The following is a 12,959-nucleotide window of genomic DNA, read 5'->3' as shown; positions in this document are numbered from 1 at the left end:
AGTGTAAAACCCTATAATGGAAATATGTCAAAGTATGGGAAGAAGGTAGGTTACAGAAATTTACCTAGAAGATAGGATTTGTGAGCCTGCCTTCAGAGATGAGTAAAGTTTCCCAGGAAGGCAAGAGGAACAAGTCATTATAAGAATGAGGAGACACTTAATTCTGTGCAGTCTGCATTAGTTTGCTGGGAGTCACCAGAGAACATTACAGACAAGTCTTTTTTTTTTTTTTAAAGGAGTTCTGACAAAGTTTTATTAAAGGAAAACTTTTTTGTTTACTCCTCACCAGTCTGTTCTGGCATGCTTCTAATAATATCAGAATCACCTGGGTCAATGATAGCCAATGTGCGTACTCTAGTATTTTATACATGCTGTGCCCAATTCAATATTATTGCCACTGTAGTGATGGACACCGGTTTTAGCCAACATGGCATAATAGTCTATTTCAGATTTCCTCAAAGCTGGGCAGTTGTTGGCGAGGATAACTAATTTCACTTTGCCTTGTCTGATCATCTTCAGAGTCTGTTTGTACCCTAGCATGTACTTTCCACTCTTCCTAACAAGCTGGAGTCTAGAGTTGTTCGAGTCCAGAGACTTTTTCGGTCTTTTTTGTGGACGCTATCTTCTTGCCTTAGGTGCGGGACGACCCCAGACCATGATCAGCTGCCAAGATGGCTGGAGAATGAGAAAGGCCAGACAAGTCTTCTAAACAACAGAATTTGGTTCTTATAATGCAAGACGTTAGAAGTTCAAAGTCAAGGGGCTGACATGGTTGGCTCTTCTAGGGGTCCTTCCTTGAAGGTAGCTGTCGTTGTGTCTTCATTTGGTATGTCTTGTGCTTGGGAATTCTTGCCTTCTCTACCTTTTCCTAGAAAGACACTAGCATATTGAGTCCGGCTGCCGTGACTTTGTTCAACTATAATTACCAATCTCGAAACACAGCTTCACTCTGAGATAAACTGAGCATTGGGTGAGTTTTGAAAAGATGTGATTTGGTCCATGACAGTTCCTCTCTCCCTTCCTACCTGTAAGCTAGGGAAAGACCGTGTTTCCACTCTCAGGCTACAGAAATGGAGACTGATAGCTCCGGAAGCTTTCAATGTTCCTTTTAATTTCGTACAGGCACAGTTCTCGGTTTCATTTCCAGGTCTGCCTAGGTGCTTTGGTTGATGCTCCCCCTGCAGTACCAGCTAGACACTGAGGGGGAAACACTGTGGTGGACAGATGGGTTCATAAGAAAATGTACAGCAAGCAAGGTAAAACCGAGAGTAGTGGGCAGTGACCGGATGAGAGGGAAGGAGACCACAGGGACACATTTTAGTGGAGAGCTTCATTGTACCTATAGAAAAAGCAAACTGGACATTTAGTTTGATCTACAGTCTTTGAGGGAAGCTTGATGCTAGGTTAGGGGAAGCTTGTGACTGATCGTTGCAAACCTTTTCTGGAAGAAAATGATCTCGTTTGGAGACAGTAAAATAAGGGTAACCTTAAGATGGACTAAATACGAGGTCTCGATTCAAGACCATTAAGTATAGGGACAAAAAGCTCCCACGAATGAGGATCCCGAGAGAAGCATATGCAGAACATAGGGCTGTAGACACCGACATCCTCAGAGATAACATAAGATCTAGGCAAGGGTTCCGAAGAAGGAAGGACCCCAGAGTGTGAGGATGTCTGTACAGATTCAAAATGCAGCTGAAAGGGACATCCATTGTTGCATGACCATGGAGGAAAAGTAAGGTTCTCAGTAAGCATGTTAAATAAGTTGGACAGAGTAGTTAACTGTGTATAGCTGCAGAGAGAATCATCGCTCTAGCTCATTTGTGGAAATAAATTGCTTAGACGGCATACAGAGCTGCAGGATGGGTGGTTAAAGGAGATATTAAGAGAGATGGAGGACAGAGAGAAAATTCTGGTACACTCAGGACTCCAGCACCTGTTAATATAGAAAATAGAGAGAATGGAGGAAAAGGGAACATTAAGCATTTGGCAGATAGTTTTCCAAAATGGTGGTGAAGGCATAGGACTATATCTCTAAGATGCATTAGTCATCTTTTTTTTAATTTATTTAATACTTAATAATAATTCTTTGGTTTCCAGGCAAACATCCCCCTCCCCCCTCCCCTTCCTTGTGGGTGTTCCCCTCCCCATCCTCCCCCCATTGCCGCCCTCCCCTAAACAGTCTAGTTCACTGGGGGTTCAGTCTTAGCAGGACCCAGGGCTTCCCCTTCCACTGGTGCTCTTACTAGGATATTCATTGCTACCTATGGGGTCACAGTCCAGGGTCAGTCCATGTATAGTCTTTAGGTAGTGGCTTAGTCCCTGGAAGCTCTGGTTGCTTGGCATTGTTGTACATATGGGGTCTCGAGCCCCTTCAAGCTCTTCCAGTTCTTTCTCTGATTCCTTCAACGGGGGTCCTATACTCAGTTCAGTGGTTTGCTGCTGGCATTCGCCTCTGTGTTTGCTGTATTCTGGCTGTGTCTCTCAGGAGCGATCTACATCCGGCTCCTGTCGGTCTGTACTTCTTTGCTTCATCCATCTTGTCTAATTGGGTGGCTGTATATGTATGGGCCACATGTGGGGCAGGCTCTGAATGGGTGTTCCTTCTGTGTCTGTTTTAATCTTTGCCTCTCTATTCCCTGCCAAGGGTATTCTTGTTCCCCTTTTAGAGAAGGAGTGAAGCATTCACATTTTGATCATCCGTCTTGAGTTTCATTTGTTCTAGGCATCTAGGGTAATTCAAGCATTTGGGCTAATAGCCACTTATCAGTGAGATGCATTAGTAATCTTAAGCAGACCAACAAACCCAAAGGGTGATGGCTGTAAAATTAAGGAAAATTAATTTTGGATGAAAAAAACAATAAACGATCTTAAGTCCAGAGAGGATACATAATTGCAGATATATGAGCGATTAGTGATGCAACCTCATGGTAGGAACTTCAAAGTGAGAAAAATATTAGAAAAATAAAAACTACAAGACAATCCCAACGAGCATTGGAGTGATTGAATAGAACTCCTTCTATTATGAAATCGAATGGCATTTTGAAAGTTTACTGCCAAGGAAGTACAGAGGTACCCTACCTGTCACCCTGTCCAACTGACGTCCAATAGAGTGGAACACTCTAAATTTGTAGAACTGAATGTTACTGCTCAGAGGATAGAAGGCCCATGCGTTATAACTTGGAAACATGTTAGGAACTTGAAATCAAAACTGAACAGGAAAGGAAATTTATAGACACCGTCCTGTTTCTGCATTGATCTGGGTGAAGAAACACCTAAAGTTAGAAGCTGACTAAGTCTGCAGCTGTGGGCATGAAGTGAAATCCTATAGGTGCCTTATCATAACAACCACACACAGATGGTACAAACTGGGGTTCTCAGCCTGTGGGTCGCGACCCCCTTGGGGGTTGACTGACCTTTTTACAGAGATTACGTAACAGATATCCTGTATAGCAGATCCTTGGATTACAACTCATAACAATAGCGGGATTATAGTTAGGAAGTAGCAAAGTAAATCATTTTATGGCTGTGGTCACCACATGAAGAACTGTTAAAGAGGATTTATTAGATTAGGAAGGTTGAGAACCACTGAGCTTCAGTATGTGGAGGACCTTTATGTTATCTCAGCAGATACAGGAAAGTCATGCAATATCTGTTCATGGTTTCAAGGAAAAGCAATGATCCTGCCTAGGAGATTCTTCCCAGAGAGCGTCTGATTCTTCCCAGTGGGCATTAGATTAGCAGGATCTCACATTCACTGACTTCCTTACGCTTGGATATATCAATGGCTCTATTGCGGCACAATTGGCAGATAAATTTCAAACACATAAAGTGCAAAGTTTGAAACATTTTGATACAGGTGGATCAGCACCCACAGGTACTCACTAAACAAAATTCAGGACGATAACCAACGGACATGCCATCTCGCTGTCTGTCAGTTCAGTTAGTATTTTCCAGAAATTTATATAAATGCAGCCACACATAATGGGCTTTCTTTGTGCCTGGACTTTCCCTTTTGACATAATTATTATTTTGGGAGTCATTTGTGTTGTTTGATCAACACTTTATGCCTTTTTATGGCTAAGTAGTATTCCATCATGCAGACACGATAACGTGCCTCTTTTACCTATGTGTGGAGGATTGTTTTCTATTTTAGGTTCTTACAAGTGAATCTAGCATATCTGTAAGTGTGTGAATGTCTGGATGCATTTCACTTTTCGCTTCTTTATGAAAATTAGCTACTAGAATAATGGTTGGGTTGTATGGCTCATGTGAGATAAACCTTACAGACTGTCTTCACACCAGGTTCTTACAGTTTCGGATTACCACGAGAAGCTTGGGAAGAATCCAGAATTCTTTTAAGTTTTAAAATGATTTTACTTTTGTTAAGGTGTGTGTGTGTGTGTGTACATTTTTGTGTGCAGGTTGCAGCAGAAGCTATATGATGGTTTCAGGGATTATAAAGCTACAGTTCCAGTCAGTTGTGAACTGCCTGATGTGGGTGCTTGGAAACAAACTCTGGTCCTTTAGAAGAGCATCAAGCACTTTGAACTGCCAAGCTGCCTTTCCAAACCCCCTTCATGGCCTCTTAGATTTTGGGTATTCTAATTGTTGTATAGCTTTAATCCAGTTATTGTTTTTATTTGCATGCCTCTAATTAATAACATTGATGAATATCTTACAATGTTTATTTATTCCTTGTTTATGTGTATGTGTGTCAATGATGTGTGTTAAAAAACCTTTACCCAATTTTATTATTGGGTTATTCGCTTTATTATTATTGGACTTTAAATTCATTTTTCACAAGTACATTATTAATATTTTCTTCCAGAATGTGACTTGCTTTATAACAAAACTTTATACTATTTCTTCTCAGCCATCTTTGATACCATGTTCTGACCATGTTCCCTTCAAAGGTGTGGACATCCACCCAAACAATTGGCCAGAGGCAGTCAGCTGGTATACAGTCATGTGTCTGTTCTCTTCTCAAGCAAAGAGGGCAATCAGGGGACACTGCCTAAAGGCTATGCTTCACCACGGTCTTTCTGCAGTGTCCCAGAGAGAGAGAGAGACTGCACTGCTGCCTTTGTCCATATCTGTATGATGCTTGAGCACTCTGCTTAACTACCTGTGAACCAACCATGAGTTGTCTCTTCCTCCCCAGCTGATTGTCGGGAATATCATACAATGCCATAGGTGCAGACTGGGGAAGAGAAAGTAACATAACAGGCAGGTGACTAGAAATATCTGGGCAACTGCTTCCCATCACTTTTTATCTTGAGGACTTATTTGGGCCCAATCTTGTATGTATGTTCATCTGAAGACCACACGCTGTTGTTGGTGTTGTATATGCCCAGCCTACAGAGTTGGATAATTCCCAGTTAACAGGCAGCTCAAGTGTTTAGGTAGACCAAGGTCAACTAAGACTCAGTATCAACCCAAAGGCTGTTTCTGGAAAGGAAAACAGTTTTCTTCTTGTAATGTTAAGAATTTGCAATACAGCCCTAAAGGTCTACTCTGTACTGTACCTGTAAGGACCAGACAGAGGTTCTGTAGAACTCTCCTATTTGGCACAGACTCTCATATCCATTGGGTCTGATGGATGGTTTGGTCCAAGTGCTACAGCATTTTGACCATCATTCTGGATAGTTGGTAAGCCTTCTCTTGCTCTAAGTTCCACTCGAAATTAGTAGCTGTGTGAAGGACTTTCTGCAAAGGCTTAGGAGACACTCTCAGATGAATAACGTGTTTCCTGTTCAGCATAAAGAAGGCCACTTTGCTTGTACTCTCAATATCTAGGATGTGTTGACACGCACCACAATATTGAATCCGTGGAAGAGTCTTCAAATTTTGTCATTTTTTTATCCTACCACCTGGCACGCAGTTTACACTAGTCACTGCTTCCGGCGTGCTTGGTTTAGTCAGCACGGTATTCTCAGTGCCTTTGATGTGGTGGACCTGTGGATTTCCTATAAACACCACAGTGATCAGAATCCCTGTGGACTAGATTGTGACCTGAGATATGAGATGCGATACAGTCCTGAAATGAGACGGCAGTTGCATTACCACCCGAGAGCAACCGAGCCCTGCTGGTCTTCAGTAACAGGTACAGAGACAAAAGTGTTTTCTCCCTCAATAGCTGCATGCCAGGTGGCAGTGTGGATGTCGGTTTGTTCCAACATTGAAGTCACATCTGGAACGGCAGGTGCGATTGGAATCGACACCTGTTTAAGACTTTATGATATCCCATTGCATTTTCAAAACCCATCTGTTTCCAACTTTTCAGCAGAGGAGTTGAATGTCAACGCGGTGGACCTCACTCTCCTTCCAACTTTCAAGGCCTTGATGTGGCACCAAGCCCCGAAATCCCTCTGGGAATGCAAAATTGCTTTGGTTTCCTGCTTTCCTGACATAGGCATCCTTGGCCTTGCCTGCTGTAACAGCCCTCATTCCACTGGTGAGGAAAGCAGGGTGGGGATCCCTCCAGAGCCAAGAGTGTCTATTTTAACTCTGCACTCCAGACCTAGGAGAAGAAAGGACACAGTAAGATAAACATTAGTTAACCCTTCATTGGGCACTTGGTCCATACATCTCTCTCTACTCTGTATGTATGTATATGTATGTATATATGTCTATGCATATGTATATGTGTGTATTTAAGCCTACATCCTGCATATGAGAGGAAATGTGATACTTTTGTCTCTCTTCCTTCCCATTACCCTCTCTTGTTCTCTTATTCTTCTTCTCACTATAGATAGCTGCAATCTTCCTACTTAATCCCACTTCTGTTTTCAGTGTGTGTGTGTGTGTGTGTGTGTGTGTGTGTGTGTGTGTGTATTCTTCTACATAGGAAAGCATTATTCACCTAAGTGAGGTTTAGTTCCCCTTACATGAAAATGTCCAGTTACATACATTTTCCTGAAACTGATATAGTTTTATTTTTAAAAATAAATAAATAAATAAATAAATAAATAAAACTCATATATGTGTGTGTGTATATATATATATACATATATATATGTATATATATAAATCACATTGTCTTTAACCATTTCTCATCGATTAGCATTAGCATTTAGGCTCACTATATCTTGACTATTGTGAATCTCATAGCAATATGGATATGAAAGAATCTGTGTAGCAGGCTGACTGACGGTCCTTTGCTGTATACCCAGAAGTGGTATAGTTGGCCCGTGTGGTAGTATTATTTTAGGAGCTTCTATACTGATTTGTCTAGTGTCTGTATCAGTTTACATTCCCACCAGCAGTGTGTAAAGGTTTCTCTTTCCCTGAGTCTACATCACAGTTACTGATGTTTGTTTTCTCGATGATAGACACTGCGATGGAATCTAAAAGTAGCTTTACTATTGATTCCTAAGGATGCTGTCAGTAATCTGTGAGGTTCAAAAATCAATGTGGGCTATCATTCATCCAAAAAACCCGAGTTTGGCTTTTAGAGATTCCAGCTCTGCTCTGATAGAATAAGGCTCCTTTCAGAGAGGATGTAGGCACTATTTCTTTATACCAAACTTGAACTAAGGATTTCAATACTGGGGCTCAAGCTCTTTCTTTCCCTTTCTATTTGTAACAGCTTCATTAAACCAGATAGTTTCACTAAAATATTTTGAATATCAAATACCGGCATCCAGAACCGTTCGTTTTATAAGCATATACGTGCACTGCTTAATAAGAGGGGATGACCGATAAGTGTGTCATTGGGTGGGTTTTGTTTGTTTGCTTTTGTCGTTGTTCAAACACCGCAGACTGTATACACTTCCATCTCTGAGATAGCTGTGTCATCCTTAGATGAAAGACGCCTATGCGACTCCATCACAAACAAGGTCAGTCACTTATACGTTTCTTTCATTTTCGTACATATGCATATATATGTTTTCATTTTGTGTATTATTTACTTATATTTGGTGGAGTAGAGATTCATTACATAGCTCATGCTGGCCTTGAAGCTTTCTGTATATATCAACATCTCAATCATCTTACCTCTGTCTCCCTAGTTCTTGGATTGTGTGTGTGTGTGTGTGTGTGTGTGTGTGTGTGTGTGTGTGTGTGTGCCATTTTGCCTGAAATGTTTTATACACTTCTATTGCTACAGAATGCCAAAAGTTTTTCAGTGTCCCCTTTATTATAATGAATGTCTAAACATTATCAGATTTGAGAAGTAACTCCAGATGCCCCAGGAATAAAATCACAAACTAAGATTCTGCTTCTCTAGGTTCACTCAGTATAAGAATTCTGCCAACCATGGTGTTCCAGAAGAAGGAAAAATCAACTGTATCTGTGCAAACCACTGGGTGCCAGTCCAACTCCGAACATCTTGAGATGCAGTGTCTACTATTTGCACAAGCAGAAATAAAAAACAAAATAACATTATCATCCACAGTTAGGCAGCAAGGGGCAGTATAAGCCTAGGATTCAGGAAAGGTATCCCCCAAGGCTCATAGAAGCTTCCTACAATGGAAAGAATCCTGTCGGTATACCAAACCTCACACCATAGCTGAAGGATTCCCAACAGAAGTATAAGTATATCTAGGGATGTATGTCCTGTATGATGAAGACATTTTCTCAGTTGAGAGTCCCTCTTCCAGATGACTATATATAATGTCAACTTGCCAAAAACTTACCAGAACAGATGCCCCAACAAATAAAGTTTATAAAGAATAAATGTACATGCGTGTAAAATAGTGAAATTTAAAATGCAGTATGATTAAAATATTTAATTAATGCAAAAGGAAGGAAAACATGCACACATTAAGCAACGCACACTTTTAATATATTCCTCACAGTATGTTTTCACTTTTTGACTTTCCATTGGGTGTGACAGCAATGCTGTCTTATACAATGAGTTGAGTTGAGAAGCCTCTAATTTTCAGGTATATGACATGATGCTTTATGATGCTCTAACAGATTGAAATTGGCTATGGAGATAACTTTCAGATTACACTCAAGCTTTCTTTTGTTCAGAATAGTGTACAGTCTATATACCATGTAGTTCCTCTTATCGTGTTTGAGTTACGTATAAGGAGAGTTTCTTGAAGATAGTCCATTGACCCCCTCCTCCCGTTTGTCAATCTCTGTGTTTTAGATAAGGTATTTAATTATTAAGGTATTTAATACCATATATACACATATACATATATGTATACATTCATACACACACACACACACACACACATATATATATATATATATATATATATATGTAGAGAGAGAGAGAGAGAGTTTATAGTATCAATCAATTTCATGTGGTCTCCCATCAAATAACACAACAAAATTTACACATACTTTAAGAATATTGCAACAATGGATTTTCACTTCTTTATTTCTGGCTAATATATTCTTTTTGTTATACATTCCGACTTCAACTCATTTTAAAATCCTTAGACTATATCACATTACTTTGCTTTAAAGAGATTGAAGTAATGAAGACACACATTACGTTTCTGAGCACAGTTACTGATGCTGGTGGTACTTCAAACCTTTGTATGACCTCTCTTCTTCCAGTATTGTTTTCTTCCTGTCTGGGGGACTTAGCATGTTTTGTACAGTAGTTCCGGTAGAAATAGTATTTTTTATGTCTTGTGTGCTGATGAGTCTATTTCTCAACTTGCCAGAAGCTAGAGTAATCTGGGAGGAGAGAGCCACAGTTGTCCATCTATTTCTATCAAATTAAGCCATGGGCAGGTCTGTGGAGCGTTCTCTAGATGAATGATTGTTGATGACCACACAGGCAGGTCCCTGGGTCATGTGTGAAAGCTGGACAAGCAAATAGCAAATAGCCCACCCCGTGATTCCACTTCAGTGCCTGCTTCTAGGCTTCTGCCTTCAGTTCCTGCTTTGGCTTCTCTCAACAATGGGCTGTGTCTGGGAGTTGTAAGAACAAAGAAATCTTTCCTTATCAGGAAGCTTCGGTCATGGTCTTTATTACAGCAATGGCAAAACTAATGAGAACACCTGGTATAGTTGGCTTTGGGGAAATGTAGTTTTGTGTTTGGAATTACAGGATGGATTGATGTTTTTTGTCTGTTTTTAGATTTTTGCACTTTAAAGGTAGTGTTTTACTGTCTCTTTGCTTTTATTTTTTTCTAAGAATCTACTATCATCATTAACTTCCCCTCCTCTATAAAAAATATTTCACATAGTTTCACTGATTTACAGATTTCTCTAGGTCTTCTACAAGTTTCTTTTTCTTGGGCTTTATCGAGTTTCTTGGACTTGGGAGTTTTAGTAATCAACTCAGTGAAACCAATCTTCTCTCCCTCTCCCTCTCCCTCTCCCTCTCCCTCTCCCTCTCCCTCTCCCTCTCCCTCTCCCTCTCCCTCTCCCTCTCCCTCTCCCTCTCCCTCTCCCTCTCCCTCTCCCTCTCCCTCTCCCTATCTCTCTCTCTCTTCCTCTTCCTCTTCTTCTCCCTCTCCGTCTCCCTCCCCTTCCCTCCCCTCTCTGTGTCTGTATGGTGTGTGTGTGTGTGTGTGTGTGTGTGTGTGTGTGTGTGTGTGTGTGTGTGTGTGTGATCTTGTGTAAGTAGGGAGCCTATATTTCAGGTGTCAGTCCTTTCCTTCCTTCTTGAGATGAGGTCTCTTTGCGGTGTCTTGCTGTATCTATCAGGACACTGGGTATCCTGCTGTATCTATTAGAATATTGAGCTCATCACCTTCCAGAGATTTGCCTGCCTCAGCCTCTCATTCCTTCTCCATAGAGTGTTGAAATTATAGACGCTGATTCTTACAGTCTGAGTTTTATACGTACGTTGATGAAATGGGCTCAGCCATGTCAATTATTGTTGCCTCAGATCCAAAAAGATGTAGAAAACTTTCCCTTCTAGCCTGTGTTGGTGTTGATAGTGTGTGTGGAAAATGTTTGCTTTCCCCCACACCCAGATGTTCACTGCCTGAAGACTGCTCCCCTACAGAGAGCACTCCTACCAAGATTAGCTACATTTGTCTCCTTGACCCAACTGTATACCATAAATCTGGCTTCCTTGTTTAGCTGTATGCAGTAATTCTGCCTCCTATTTGTCTGTGTGCAAAATCCCCACCTCCCTGTTAACCACCATGTAGTGAACGGTGAGCTTCTGGGGTACTGAGGTTTCTCTACCTGAGCGCTCCACTACCCATCCAGCTTTCTTTTTTATGTCTACCTGTCTGTCAAGGATTCAGCATGAAATACAGTCAAATATTTTATCACAGCAGTGAGAAAAGTCACTAATGCATGAGCTAAAATCATGCTGTTCTCTTCCTAAAAGCGAGAAACAAATGATATAATATTATATGATATGATTTGCATTGAGTGCAGTTAGAATCCTCTAACGAGTATGGATTGGAAACTAGAAGCAAACTTTAGATAAAATGACTTGCCTATAATTTCTTTAAAATATTAGAAGTAACAAGAAGGTTTATCTAAGTGATGGGCCAGGAAACTCATTTAAGTTTCTGTACATCATATACAAAAATTAGAAATTAAAACTTTAGTTGCCAAAGAAAATACACGTAGGTGTCAGTATATGCAAACACGTGCAAGAACTTTGTGGAGGAAGTTATAAAATTTTTTGAAAGTCATTAATGTTCAGTGTTCATAAGAAAAAAAGGCTCAGTATGAGAAATATATCAACTCTCCCCAAATTGATTTTTAATGCAATTCTAATAAAAATCCAAAGAGTATTTTGAGTGTAACATGACACATTGATTTTATAATTTATAGGGAAGTTTAAAGGTCCAAATAGGCAGACCACTGAAAGAGAAAAAAAAATCAGAAGCCTTGCCCTACCAGACATGAAGATTTATTATAAAGTTGTAGTGATTAAAACTCTGTGGCATTGGTTCTAGGAGAGACAATTTGTCCAATGAAACAAGACAGAGAGCCAGGAACAAACTGATGAATATACATGACCCAAGAGGCTTTGAGATCAACCGGAAGCGATGGGGGACTATTCAGTAATAGTTCTGGGACAATTGATTCTCCACACAAAAGAAATGACATTAGATCCCTCCTGCACAAAGAGCACAAAATCAATTCCAGATGGATTAAGGACTTTAACAAGAAAGCAGAACTTTAACATCACTAGGAGAAAATGTGGGAGAATATATTTTAGACCTCAGGGCAAAGAAATCTCTCTTGAAAAGGATAAAAATCACTAACTAAAATAGGAATGACAATTTATGGCAGGAGAGGTTAGAATTTCTCTTGATCATTCATCACTGTGATGAAAATGAAGAGAGACAAGCGATAGATTAGCAGACATAATTTAAAAAGTATGTAATTGAAATATACATATCTATAAATATAAAAGACCGTACCCTGTTTAGAAAACAGTCTAAATAGCTCAGCTTAGACATTGGGTAAATAAATGAATAGGCATTCCATGGGATAGAAAATATAAATGTATGTAATTAGTTAAAATATTCAAACCTATTAGTAAGTCTGGGAAATATAAATTAAGATCTTGGTTATTCTCCATTAAGCAGGTAAAACAATTAAGAAGTTTGACGATACTTGATGTTAGGAAAGTTATGATGTAGTAAGGACTCTGGTGGGTATATGAAACTTAAAGTATTCTAAAACTATTTCGGTGTTGTAAAATTTAGTGTTTATATAACTTATTTTCCATTATCCTACTTATGACTTTTTCTTTAAGATGGATTCCCATGTAGCTCAGGCTGACCTCAAACTTTGTATGTAGTCAAGGATGACCTTTAACCTTTGGTTCTTCCAAGTGCTGGGATTACTTGTGTGTTACTATGTCTGATGTATTTGGCACTGGAAATCAAACCCTAGTCTTTATTGCACTTCAGGCAGGCATTCTGTGAAATCAACTCCAGCTTCAGCCCTTAAATCTATTCCTTGAATACAAGACGACATGTAAGGTTATTCGAGTAAGGCCATACCATATCATTATCTCTCTATATAAAAAATAGACACGCCTATGCAGTCATTGTGGAACTGTACCT

General features: G+C 39.9%; 1 pseudogene; it reads right to left on the bottom strand.

The window, feature by feature from the left end:
• Window positions 1-251: 251 nt before the first annotated feature.
• Window positions 252-1,712, bottom strand: Rpl30-ps5 (ribosomal protein L30, pseudogene 5; annotated as a pseudogene).
• Between the last annotated feature and the right edge of the window lie 11,247 nt (window positions 1,713-12,959).

Source organism: Rattus norvegicus, chromosome 8 (genome assembly GCF_036323735.1).
Source record: "Rattus norvegicus strain BN/NHsdMcwi chromosome 8, GRCr8, whole genome shotgun sequence".
Taxonomy (NCBI): Eukaryota; Metazoa; Chordata; class Mammalia; order Rodentia; family Muridae; genus Rattus; species Rattus norvegicus.
This window is presented reverse-complemented; position numbering and strand designations above follow the sequence as displayed.